The 14,316-nt window shown below is 37.5% G+C and overlaps 1 protein-coding gene across 14 annotated transcripts in view; it reads left to right on the top strand.

Annotated features, from left to right (window-relative positions):
- IMMP1L (inner mitochondrial membrane peptidase subunit 1) overlaps positions 1-14,316 on the top strand; it is a 90,853-nt gene that overhangs the window by 10,243 nt on the left and 66,294 nt on the right. For 4 of the 14 annotated variants that reach the window (XM_069554654.1, XM_069554662.1, XM_069554663.1 and 1 more), the window contains 2 exons: positions 618-661; positions 9,719-9,830. The gene's annotated coding sequence lies outside the window, so the exon portion shown is untranslated. Of the gene's footprint in view, positions 1-617; positions 670-9,718; positions 9,831-12,050; positions 12,356-14,316 lie in introns of all 14 variants that reach the window. The other 10 variants (XM_069554653.1, XM_069554655.1, XM_069554657.1 and 7 more) reach the window with 4 other exon arrangements.

The following is a 14,316-nucleotide window of genomic DNA, read 5'->3' as shown; positions in this document are numbered from 1 at the left end:
GGATTTGGCTTATTGGGCCCTAGTCTCACAACCTCTGCTCTACATCAGAGATGTGTCTAAGGATCTATTTATTTTTCTTTTCTTGCTCTGTATTCCCTGGGTCCTTTCCATTGTTTTTCCTCGTGTGTGTGTGTGTGTGTGTGTGTGTGTGTGTGTGTGTGTGTTTTGGATAGGAGAAAGTAGTCTTTTCCTATAACATTTTAGAGAGATCATTACCCTCTTTGGGTTATTTTTTTGTATTTCTTCAACTTTGGTTTCAAATTTTATGTTTTTGTATATATGGGGAAGGTGGTGGTGCACTGGCATTGGTTTAAATTTCTTTAAATTGTCATCTTTGTTCTTTTAATTCTTCTCTTTTATATACCCATTGTCTCTTAAATACAGTATCTTACCTAATATCTCTGAAGGTGTTACATACAATTATTTTCTTTTCCTCCCTGAATTACCTCTGATTTCTCCAGAGTTACTTGTTCTGTGTTACATCATGGGCCTTCTTTTTCATTCTTGTGATTTTCTTAAATGTTGGTGATCTTTACTTGTTCATTTGTGTTGATATATGACCAGTTGAATAATATAGATAACTGAAATGGACTTTTTTCTTATTTTGTTTTTTTTAGCAAATCTTTACCCTAACTGGAAAGAATCCTCATGGAAATTCCTTGTGAGTAGGTAGGACTTAGTATTAGTATTATTTTTTTGTTGTTAAAGCATGTTGATTTATAGTAATATATTAGTTTCAGTGTATAATACAATGATTCAGTATTTTTATAGATTATTCTCTATTTAAATTTATTATAAAATATTGGTTATATTTCCTTCCTACTGTTCAGTATATCCTTGTGGCTTCTCTACTTTATCCACAGTAGTTTATACCTCTTAATCCCCTACCCCTGTTTTCCCTTATCCCAGCCCCTCCGCACTAGTAACCACTAGTTTATTCTCTATATCTAAGTCTGTTTCCATTTTGTTTTATTCATTCACTTTACTTTGAGATTTCACGTTAATTGATAACATGCAGTATTTATCTTTTTCTGTCTGACTCATTTCATTAAGTAAAATACACTCCTAGATCATTTATGTTGTTGCAAATGGCGAAATTGCATTTTTGTATCTTCCTTATCCATTCATCTGTTGATTGAGACTTACATTGCTTTCTTATCTTGACTATTGTAAATAATCCTGCTATGAGCAATGGAAAATGAAAACGGTGACAGACTTTAGTTTCTTGGGCTCCAAAATCACTGCAGATGGTGACTGCAGCCATGGAATTAAAAGACGCTTGCTCCTTGGAAGAGAAGCTATGACCAACCTAGACAGCATATTAAAAAGCAGAGACATTACTTTGCCAACAAAGGTCCATCTAGTCAAGGCTATGGTTTTTCCAGTAGTCATGTATGGATGTGAGGGTTGGACTATAAAGAAAGCTGAGTGCCTAAGAATTGATGCTTTTAAACTGTGTTGTTGGAGAAGACTCTTGAGAGTCCCTTGGACAGTAAGGAGATCCAACCAGTCCATCCTAAAGGAAATCAGTCCTGGATATTCATTGGAAGGACTGATGCTGAAGCTGAAGCTCCAATACTTTGGCCACCTCATGTGAAGAATCGACCCATCGGAAAAGACTCTGATGCTGCAAAAGACTGAAGGCAGAAGGAGAAGGGGACGACAGGATGAGATGGTTGGATGGGATCACCAACTCAATGAACATTAATTTGAGCAAGCTTCGGGAGTTGGTGATGAACAAGGAGTCCTGGCATGCGCAGTCCATGGGGTCGCAAAGAGATGGACACGACTGAGCAACTGAACTGACTCATGAGCGATGGGGTGCATATATCTTTTCAAAGTGTGTGTTTTTGGTTTCTTTGAATATATATCCAGGAGTGGAATTGCTGGATCTTATAGTTCTATTTTAAGTTTTTTGAGGAATCTCCATACTGTTTTCCATAATGACTGTAGCAGTTTACATTCTCATCACCAGCATATGAGAGTTCCCTTTTCTCAAACTCCTTACTGACATTTGTTATTTGTGGTTTTTTTGGTGATAGCCTTTCTGACAATTGTGAGTTGATATCTCATTGTGGTTTTGATGGACATTTTTCTTATAATTACTCATACTGACCATTTTTTCTTGTGCCTGTTGGTCATCTGTATGTCTTTATTCAAAAAATATCAGATCTTCTGTGTATTTAAAAAATTGGGTTGTTTGGGGTTTTTTGTTTTTATTTTGAATTGTTTAAGCTGTTTATATAGTTTAGATATTAATTCCTTATCAGTCATATCATTTGCAAATATTTTCTCCAATTTAGTAGATTTTCTTTTTGTTTGGTCAATGATTTCCTTTGCTCTGTAAAAACTTTTAAGTTTAATTGGATCCCGTTTGTTTATTTTTGCTATTTTTCCATTTGCTTTAGGAGACAGATCTAAAAAATATTGCTGCAATTTATGTCAAACAGTGTATTGCTGTTTTCTTCTAGGAGTTCTGTGGTTTCTGGTCTTAGATTTAGGTCTTTAATTTATTTTGATTTTATTTCTGTATATGGTATGGGAAACTGTTCTAATTTCATTCTTTTACATGTAGCTGTTCCTGTTTTCCCAGCAACACTCTATAAGAGACTGTTTTTTTCTCCATTGTATGTTCTTGCCTCCTTTGTTTTTTTATTTGTTGTTTTATTAGTTAACCACAGATGTGTAGGTTTATTTCTGGGCTCTCTGTTATGTTCCATTGATATATAGTTCTGTTTTGGTGCCAGTACCATACTGTTTTGATTACTGTAGCTGTGTTATATAGTCTGAAGTCAGTGAGTGTGATACTTTCATCTGTTCTTTTTTTTGTTGAAGTTGCTGTGGCTGTTCAGGGTCTTTTGTGGAGTCTAGGTTCAATACCGGATACAGGATGCTTGGGGCTGGTACACTGGGATGACCCAGAGAGATGATATGGGGAGGGTGGTGGGAGGGGGGTTCAGGGTTGGGAACTCATGTACACCTGTGGTGGATTCATGTCAATGTATGGCAAAACCAATACAGTAAAGTAAAAAAAAAAAAAAAAATTTTAAAAAAGTATTAATGAGAAAAAAATAATAAATTACAGAGTTCTTTGTCCCAGTTTTGTGAAAAATATCATGAGTGTTTTGATAGGGATTGTACTAAATCTGTAGGTTGCTTTGGCTATAGGTAGGACTTACTTATTGATGTGTTTTGATCGAGGTGGATAAGCAGAGAGCAAACAGATAGGACAGGCCTTTTTCTAATAGCCTGATAAGGAGGCTGCTATCTTAGATTTTCAACCACCATACTTTCATTCACCTGACTTCCTCTCAGGAAGGTTAAACCATTTTTATCCTCCTCAAATATTGATTCAACCCTTGCTACAGGAAGAAAAGTTCCATCTTTCCTAAACATCCTGTGCATGTAGTTGGCCAGGTATCAGCATGCTTTTTAGGAAACCAAATAGTAAGTATTTTAGGTTTTGCAGGCCACATGTCCTCTTTCATCCCTTTTTAACACTACCATTAAAATGCAGTTTTATATTATAAAATGAGTACAGCTGTGTCTTAATGCTTTGCTTATGAAAATTAAAATTTGAATTTCATATAGTTTTAACATGTCGCAAAATATCCTTGTTTTCTTTGAGCCATTTGAAAGTATAAAACCCAGTCTTAGTTTGCAGGGTATACAACAGCAGGGGGTAGCCTGGAAAATTTGCCCTGTGAACCACAGTTTACTAAATACTATGCTAGACTGTTGCTTTTTGTCATGTTCTACCTGTCACTGTTATGCTCTTTTAGAAAGTTTTCAGAATCTCTAATATGTTGATGCTTTTCTCTCCCTCTTAGTGGTCTAAGGCTCAGCCTTTCATTCTACTCAGACCTTCAATGAATTAGATGAGGTCTGCCCACATTAGGGAGGACAGTCTACTTATTCTGAGGATTCAGATGTTAATGTCATCCAAATACACCCTCACGGTAACACCCAGAATAATGTTTGATCAAATATCTTGACCACCTAATGCAAAGAACTGACTCATTGGGAACGACCTTGATGCTGGGAAAGATTGAAGGCAGAGGGAGAAGGCAACGACTGAGGATGAGATGGCTGAATGGTATCACTGAATTGATGGACATGAGTTTGAGCAAACTTTTGGAGTTGGTGATGGACAGGGAGGCCTGGCATGCTGTAGTCCATGGGGTCGTAAAGAGTCAGACGTGACTGAGTGACTGAATTGAACTGAACTGAATGGAAATATCTTGACGCTGCATGGCCCAGTCAAGTTGACATGTAAAATTAACTATCATTGTCGCATAGCTAGTAAATGATAGAGCTTGGTTTCACAATAGTAATGAACTGTGTCATGAGAAAATTCATACTTTTATTTGCTGTTTGTACCTAGGCCTAAACTCAGCATTTGTATCCTTCTAAATTAGTCCTTTATTTAGCCAATTTATGGTAGGATATTTGCCTAAGCAATGAGGCATATTTGTCTTGCTAAAATGAGTAAATTCAGAGAAAGCAGTATGGTTAGAGACTATGATATGAAACAACAGACAGTGAGTGGGACATATTTAACTCAGAGATGAATGATTTTGAGTTTCAGACCACCTGTCCTAACCTTGTGAAAGAGAAATTAGACCCCTTTGTTTCTCCAGAGCGTAGCAATTTCATTTTCAACTCAGATTAAAGAACTTTCTATCAGAGTTGTCCAGCACCGAAATAAGGTTTTTAATCATTAAAAAATACTTTCTTTTAAAAATCTTTTGGATTTTAAGGGCATGTTCTTGCCTTTTGTATTTTTTCATTTCCCAAAACAGAGGGTTAAAAACAAGTTTAAGTCTGTGTTGTATTACAGTTTTGTCATTCTTTAGAATGAAAGATTTGAAATTACTTTTGTAGTCTGTTTGATATTCTAAGATTATTTTTAAAAAATTTGAAGAGCAAGTCATGCTTCCTTTTTCTATTTTGTTTTATTTTGTTTAGTTGCTAAGTTGTGTCCAACTGTTTGTGACTCCATGGACTGCAGCACGCCAGTCTCCTTTTTCTATTAACATTTCCTAAATAAATTCATATGAAAGTAATGAATTACTATCATTATGATGATCATTTTCCCTCACTGAACTTTCGAATTGTTCAATTTAGAGCTTATCAGTTCAGTTCAGTCGCTCAGTTGTGTCCTTGTGACCCCATGAATCGCAGCATGCCAGGCCTCCCTGTCCATCACAAACTCCCGGAGTTCACTCAAACTCACATCCATCAAGTCGGTGATGCCATCCAGCCATCTCATCCTCTGTCGTCCCTTTCTCCTCCTGCCCCCAATCCCTCCCAGCATCAGAGTCTTTTCCAGTGAGTCAACTCTTTGCATGAGGTGGCCAAAGTACTGGAGTTCATCTTAGCATCAGTCATTCCAAAGAACACACAGGACTGATCTCCTTTAGAATGGACTGGTTGGATCTGCTTGCAGTCCAAGGGACTCTCAAGAATCTTCTCCAATACCACAGCTCAAAAGCATCAATTCTTCAGTGCTCAGCTTTCTTCACAGTCCACCTCTCACATCCATACATGACTCCTGGAAAAACCATAGCCTTGACTAGACGGACCTTTGTTGGCAAAGTAATGTCTCTGCTTTTGAATATACTATCTAAGTTGATCATAACTTTCCTTCCAAGGAGTAAACATCTTTTAATTTCATGGCTGCAGTCACCATCTGCAGTGATTTTGGAGCCCAAAAAATAAAGTCTGACACTGTTTCTACTGTTTCCCCATCTATTTCCCATGAAGTGATGGGACCAGATGCCATGAAATTAATTTTCTGAATGTTGAGCTTTCGACCAACTTTTTCACTCTCTTCTTTCACTTTCATCAAGAGGCTTTTTAGTTCCTCTTCACTTTCTGCCATAAGGGTGGTGTCATCTGCATGTCTGAGGTGATTGATATTTCTCCCAGCAATCTTGATTCCAGCTTGTGCTTCTTCCAGCCTAGTGTCTCTCATGATGTACTCTGCATAGAAGTTGAATAAGCAGGGTAACAATATACAGCCTTGACGTACTCCTTTTCCTATTTGGAACCAGTCTGTTGTTTCCTGTCCAGTTCTAACTGTTGCTTCCTGACCTGCATATAGGTTTCTCAAGAGGCAGGTCAGGTGGTCTGATATTCTCATCTCTTTCAGAATTTTCCACAGTTTATTGTGATCCACTCAGTCAAAGGCTTTGCCATAGTCAATAAAGCAGAAATAGACGTTTTTCTGGAACTCTCTTGCTTTTCCATGATCCAGCGGATGTTGGCAATTTGATATCTGGTTCCTCTGCCTTTTCTAAAACCAGCTTGAACATCAGTAAGTTCACAGTTGACATATTGCTGAAGCCTGGCTTGGAGAATTTTGAGCATTACTTTACTAGCATGTGAGATGAGTGCAATTGTGCGGTAGTTTGAGCATTCTTTGGCATTCCCTTTCTTTGGGATTGGAATGAAAACTGACCTTTTCCAGTCCTGTGGCCACTGCTGAGTTTTCCAAATTTGCTTATCAGTAGCCCGGTCTTAATTCTCTTAATTGAAGTCATTATGTTAACTTTCTCAGCTGACTCAAGATCTTGGTCCCTTTTTTCATAGATAAAGAGCTTTTGTGATAAAAGTATGCATGTGTGCTTAGTTGCTCAGTCATGTCCAACATTTTGCAACCCCATGGACAGAGTAGCCTGCCAGGCTCCTCTGTCCATGGGGATTCTCCAGGCAAGAATAACTGAAGTAGGTTGACATGCCCTCCTCCAGGGGATCTTCCCAACCCAGGGATTGAACCTGGGTCTCCTGTTGAGGTCCTTTACTGGACCAGAACCTGGTGGTCCAGAGTTGACGATTAGAAAGGAAAAGAGAGAGAGATAGAGGCTGATATTCCTTGGTTTACACAGAAAACCAATAAAGCCTTTTGACACAGGGCTTGCACTGCTACACGTAGGCACCAGGCACCCTCTCGAAGGGGGTGAAGGCACAGTGTGCTTTCTCGAGAGGGTCTTAGAAGCCCAGGCAAGAAAGTGAGCTCAGTGGGCCTCTGAGCTCCAAAGAATTAGCCTGAGAGAGAGAGAGAGAGAGAGAGAGAGAGAAGGAAAGAAAGACAGGGGGACCCAAGCTCTGATGGGGCGAAGGTGTTTTATTCAACATAGCGTGGGTATGTATACTGTCTTACAAGGTAGCTATTTTCAGCAGAGATAAAAATCAAAAGTCCAAACTTACAGATTATCATAAGGCAATCCATATCAAAAAGAGAGGGTTGTAAATAATCACTTTTACCATATGGTTCATAAAAAGGAAGAGGGTTGTAAATAGTTACTTATCACCGTATGGAAAAACTAACAAAGGCAATGAATGCATTCTTCAGTCTAGGGAGTAGTTTGCTACTCCACTTATTTCCTGAATATTCAGGAATTAATGAGGGACAGAGGATTCATGACAGATCCAAAACAGCACACGGGAAGCCTCCTGTTAAATGCTTCCTGACAGTCTCCCACATTGCAGGTGGATTCTTTACCATCTGAGCCACCAAGGAAGCCCCAAAAATACATAATACAAAATTTATTATTATGATCATTTTTTAAGGTGTGCAGTTCAGTGGCATTAGCTATATTTATGGTGTGTAAACACTGTTGCTATCTTTTTCTAGAACTTTTTCATTATCCCAAATGAAAACACTTTACTCATTGAGCAGTAACTTCCCACTCCATCACTGCAGTGCCTGGTAGCTTTATATTATTTCCTGTCTCTCTGAGTTTGCCTCTTTACATAGCTCATATAAGGAATCATATAATATTTGTCCTTTGTTAACATTTGCATACTGTTTTTCACTTAGCAGTGTTTCCATCTTATAGCAGGTATCAGAACTTCACTCCTTTTTATGTCTGTATAATATTTCATTGTGTGTATATAGATTTTGTTTATCCATACAGCTGTTGGCAGGCTCTTGTCCTGTTTCCATCTTTTTGCCTATTATGGACAATGTAATGAATGTTGGAGTTTGAGTATCTATTGTTTAGGTATATACCTAGAATTGCTGAATTATATGTTTAACTTTGTGAAGAACTGCCCATGTGTTTTCCACAGTGACTTAACCATTTTGCATTCCTTCTAGCAATACACAGAAGTTCCAATTTCTCTTATGTCCTAGCAGCTTTGGCTCTTTATTGGGTGATAGCCATTCTAATGAGTTTGAAGTTGTATCTCATTTGTGGTTTTGATTTGCATTTTCCTAATAATTTGTGATGTTAACCTGTTTTGCATCTAGACACGCTAAAATTTTTCTAAATCATTGAGTAATGATTTCTTTTTGCTTAACTTTCTCAATTTATCTCCTTTTCTTCTTTATCCTTCCTCAGTTTATTACCATCTCTTTCACATTTTACCGTAAGCAGCAAGGAGAAAGCCGTATATAAATATTTTGCTTGGAAATCTCAACCAAACATCCAGGTTTATCACTTATAAGTTCTCCTTTTCACACAATATTAGAATACATTTCAGTTTTGCCACATTGTAACAAAGACTTCGTTTCCTGTCCTGTTCAATAATGTCTCATTCCATTTTTGAGACCACCAGAAGCCCCTTCATTGTTCCTATTTCTGGATCATTCTGTTCCTGACACATATATTCTCTAAGATGATGGAGAATCTACCTATTTACTTCTTTCTGCACATTCATCAGAATCTCCTTAATATCTTTGTTTCTGCCAGCCGTCAGATCATTTTCTCTCATGTCATTTTCTCTAAAGAAAATAGTAGGATTATTTATTACATTTCAAGTAAATGTTATTTGTATTACATAAACTATTTTATTATATATCTATTTCAAGGTGAATATTCATATGTTATCTTTCTCTAATGGCAAAAATTTAGGTTTTAGTGTAAACAATGAAATTATGCATGTAAACACACATAAGGCAAACTATTTAATGTTTCAGGTAAAAGTGGTAATACATTAGGATTCCCTGGTGGTTCAGTGGTTTAGACTCCACACTCTCAATGCAAGGGGCACAGGTTTAGTCTCTGGTCTGGGAACTAAGATCCTGCATGCTGCATGGTGTGGCCTAAAAAAAAAGAAAAAGAAAGTGGTGATACATTATTTCCTCAGTCATAAGAACTGACGTGGAGTTATTATCATTGAATATGAGGCAGGTTTTGACATCTAGAATATCAAACATAGTATGTTTTGCCTTTGACATATTGTGACTGGTCATAGAATTTTTTTTACTGTATATATGTGCATTCCTTGTATTCAGTAAATATCTGGCTAATCAGTCTTAACATACCAGCAGTACAAGCTACTTTTCTGTTGCCTTTTTATTCTTAAAATTAACCCGAGATATTCATTCATGCTGACATTCAGAAATGAATGTCATATCCTCTGTATAACCTACAAATTGTTTAGAAGGGCTTGATATATCAACACTGTATATGGTTGGTTTAACAACTCCTGTAAGTCCTTGACCACAGTTTTCTCTGGGTTGATTGACATATTATGTCATCCACTGACCTTCATCTACTTAAATTCTCTGGTAAATAAAATAATATTCTGCTTTTTAAAATCACTTGACCTGAAGTGTCATTGAATATCTGACTTCCAAATCCGATTGATCCACTAAGGAAGATGGCACTTTAGTAACTGTAGGACATTTAGTCATATTATATACTAATTCAACTAAATATGGCTGAAGGAAACCTTTGCCTAATATAATTTTGATTTCCTGTTTTAGGAACCCTGGTACTATGGATCATCTATATTTGCTTTGAAACATGCTTTGGATTTTTTTTCTGGAAGCCCTATAAATACTGTAAAAATTCAGTGTATTGTTGTAAAGACCTATGGTAAGTGGGGTTTTTTTTCCCTTCATTTTCGTCTGTCTGGTTCATATTGGCATTAAGTCTTATGGATGTTGTAATACTGCTCCCTGCTGGACATAGTGTAACTTTTTAAAGTTGGCACTTAATAGATGGGCAAATAACTGATTAGCTTGACCCAGTCTGGTGGGAAATCCTTGAGTGCATTTACCCACACAAAAAAACACAACAGTATATAACCAAAGCAACTCTGTTTTCGTTTTGGGTAATACTGTTGCCATTGTATTGGTATTGATATCTGGAGCCTAATGAAAGTGCTTACAGTCTTGTTTCTAAATTTTATCATGTGTGTTTCCTGGATAGTGGCATCTAAAAGCTGTAACAAACATATGTTAAAGGATGCTTATAGTTGATGGAACTTTTAGGATTTCCTAGATTATATTTGTATGCATGTTTTTGCAATTTGTCAGTTTATTGTTAGTATTATCTCTTTTGTAATCATATAATCATTTAAATTCCCTGTATATTTGTTTTTCCAAATGTAGTATTTAAAACAGCTTCAGTATAATTTAAATTAGACTCTGTTTGGACTCTATTTTGAGTGAGTTACCCTTAATCCACCTGTAATGCAGGAGACCCTGGTTTGATTCCTGGGTTGGGAAGATCTGCTGGAGGAGGGATAGGCTACCCACTCCAGAATTCTTGCGCTTTCTTGGTGGCTCAGTTGGTAAAGAATCTCCCTGCAATGTGGGAGACCTGGGTTTGATCCCTGGGTTGGGAAGACCCCCTGTAGAAGGGAGTGGCTCCCCATTCCAGTATTCTGGCCTGGAGAATTCCATGGACTATATAGTCTATGGGGTTGCAAAGAGTCGGACACGATTGAGCAACTTTCACTTTAACCCTTAATTAAATTTTATGCAGTAAACTTCAAGTGTACCTTGTTTTGTATCCATCCTGTAATCTAACTATTATATTTTCTAGTACACACAGTGACCCATTCTCACACAGAGTGACATTGGATTGGACCTGAAGTGTCATATCTGTGTACATGCTATAACGAATACTCACAGTGAATGCAAACATACATATTCTCAAAATTGTTTTTAAGCTTGTGAGAGTTGAAAATATTTGTCTTCCTACTTTTGAGCTAAATTATTATATACTTTTTGGAGTATAGTTTGCATAAAATGTAACGTAGATTTTATGCAACATAGATTGGATAAACGTAGCTTTATCCAATGGATAAACTGGATGTAATGTAGATTTTTTTTTTAATAAATATACATTTTCTTGAAAAGAAGAAAATGTGACAGATACAACATAGAGCTAAGCAAAGATTTAGCAGGATAACCAATCTTACACTCTTTAATGGTCTGGTTTCTTTTTTTGTGTGGCCATTTGGAAAGCCTGTGAAATCTATTCTTAATTAGGATTCTGGAGAATTAGGCATAATAACTTACTTATTCTTAAAATACTGCAATAAAAATTTGAAATGTAGACCAAGAAAATACAAGATTGTTGGTAAAAAAGAAGCTCCCTTTCTTCCCTTTAAGACTACATTATTTCAGAAAGTATATAATTTTAAACCTTTTTATTATAAAATGTAACACTATATAGAAACATAAATGTATAGCAAAATGAATAAACATAAAGCAGATGTTCAGTAACCATAGAACACTACTGACATCCCAGAAGCCCTTAGTATAATCTTCCTTTTCTTTAAGGTAAACAGTTTCCTAATAATTAGATAATTCTGTATATAATTTATCACTTTTATGTGTATTCCTCAGCAGTATGTTCACTTTTTGCCTCATTTTGATCTTTTTGGGATCATATGTATTCTTTTTTTGGTTAAACATTTTTGTATTTTTGTTGGAAATGTTTTTGTTATTTTCAAGGTGAAGGGTATGAAGAAACAGATTGTTAGATAAAATCAGAGAGGGCTGGCTTCGCTGTACTGAAGAGCTTAGGGAAGGGAGGAGTTGTAGGGAATTTAGAAGTAGCAGCAGTCAGAATGCGACCAGGATGTCTAGGGACAAGCTTGTCGTCTTTCAGGAGAAGTGAAAGGCCAATAAATTGGCTAAGAAGGACAGCATTCTTGAGGAAGGTATTTGAATGAGGCATGGAAAGCATTATGCTAATGGAGCCTATCATAATGCTGCCAACAATAATAAGGAAAATCAGGTGAGTTACCTAGTCTACACTGCCTGCAGGTCTCCAAACCTGATGATGTCGCAGTCCTCACAGGGTATCTCTTGGAGCGGGTCTGGGGCAGAAGCTCAGAGCCCCTTCTCAGTAGGGATGGAGGCGACCCTGCTGCTGTCACTGTCACTGCTCAGCCCCCTCCACTGCATGGCAAAGGGTGAGGAAATTCCAGCAACATGTGGCCCAGGCCTTGCAGCAGCAGCATGGAGGTTCAACTGGATGAGCTCCCTGAGTACTTTCTTTGGACCAAGTACTTGAAAGTCACAACTCATGGAGTAGATCCTGTAGAATGTGGCGCAGATGTTCAGGCCAAAGAGGTCTCAAGAGTTGGCTTGTATATGTACCAGGTAATGAGGGCAATGTCCTTGCTGTGCTTGGGCTTCTCCCCCAGCCTAGGCCATATGACAGCACTTACTCCTGCTGGAACTCTAAATTTGCTTGATCTCCAGGATCATTAAGCATGTACCCTCTTCCAACAATTGGAAGAGGTCCTCACAGTCCACAGAGGTCCTACCGTCCTCTGTCACCAATGTTAACCACAGGGTCTCCAGTGCTGTGTCTAGGAGTGCTGGCAGGGGTGGTAACTGTGATCACAGACACAGCAAGATGTGGTGGAGCCGTGAGCACCCCCAGACCCTACAACCAGTCTCAGAGTTCACATTGGATCTTGATTTGCACTTGGAGACTGTGATCACCTTTGTGCTTCTCTTTGGGTTAGTGCTCGACTTCTGTAGTGTAACACTGCTGCAGCTGTGGGGTAGTATGGGACACAGGTGGGCCTGCTGAGTGCCGTTGTCTGGGGTCATATGCATTCTTTCTTCCATTACCTAGCGTTGTGTTTTGGAGAAGGCAATGGCAACCCACTCCAGTACTCTTGCCTGGAAAATCCCATGGATGGAGGAGCCTGGTAGGCTGCAGTCCATGGGGTCGCTAAGAGTCGGGCACGACTGAGGACTTCACTTTCACTTTTCATTTTCATGCATTGGAGAAGGAAATGACAACCCACTCCAGTGTTATTTCTTGGAGAATCCCAGGGACGAGGGAGCCTGGTGGGCTGTCGTCTGTGGGGTCACACAGAGTTGGACACGACTGAAGCGACTTAGCAGCAGCAGCAGCAGCAGCATTGTGGGTTTTTTTTTTAGTTTTTTATTTTTTTAATTTTAAAATCTTTAATTCTTACATGCGTTCCCAAACATGAACCCCCCTCCCACCTCCCTCCCCATAACATCTCTCTTTGTGTTTTGAAGCTCATGTACATAGTTGCATGTAGTTTTATTTTGTTTGTTTTCGTTATCATGTGTTATTCCTTTGGAATGAATATGGCAGAATTTATTCATTCTGTTGTTGGTGGATGTTTGGATTCTTTCTAGTGTTTGACTGTTGTAATTAACATTGCCATGAACATTCTTTTACATATCATGTGTTGATTTTTATGTGTCCTCTGAAAAAGTCATATATTTTCAGGTTAAAGATAGATGATTATAGTGGTATTTTATGAGTATGAGTACATGAGAAAGTTGTTATATCCTGAGAATAACACATATTAAATATTGAAAAAGATTCTGAATCTATCATTATTTCTTTACTGTAGGCCTTAAATATATGGTAGAATGCCATGTAACTTGTGACAGTTCAAAAATATTTTATATACACATATAGGACCTAATGTAGTAACTCTTTGTTTACTTTATTAACACGATTCCATTTACTATCATATTGTGTTTTATATAATTTCACTTTACTGATGAAGCAACTGTGGAGAACTAGAGACGCTGAGTGGCTTATACAAGGTTATTTAGTAGGTTGGAGCTACAGACCAGCCTGTCTACTTGGCAGTCACAACTTAAAGAAAACAAAGTGAAAGCTAAATCAGGATATTTTCTTGAGTGTGTCCAGTCATTGAAGTGGAAAATTTGCATGACTAGCTTTTAGAAATTATCAGATATTCTTTTGACTCTTAACCAAGAACTGGCCTTGCACAGGGAATTGTATGTATAAAGGCGCCTGAAATGTTATTGTACCTTATCACAGTTCATCTTCTGAAAGGCAGCTATATTATCACTTTGAGTGGGAATTTTACTTACATAATTCCTCATTCACTGGGCTCTTATTAACAAGTGGTATACTATTACTCATCTGTTAATTTGTGAATAATTGAATCTTACCCATTTATGTGCCAAAACTTATTTCATAGGAATATTTTTTCTAAAATATTTTTGAAATATAAAATGTACCCTTTGTTTTCTTAAACAAGACAAATTGAGTATAATGTAACTTGTTTCGGTTTTGTTTTGATGGCTCAGAGTTG

Source organism: Ovis canadensis, chromosome 15 (genome assembly GCF_042477335.2).
Source record: "Ovis canadensis isolate MfBH-ARS-UI-01 breed Bighorn chromosome 15, ARS-UI_OviCan_v2, whole genome shotgun sequence".
In the NCBI taxonomy this organism is placed as follows: Eukaryota; Metazoa; Chordata; class Mammalia; order Artiodactyla; family Bovidae; genus Ovis; species Ovis canadensis.
Note: the sequence above shows the minus strand (reverse complement) of the source record. Positions and strands in the feature narration are given on the sequence as shown.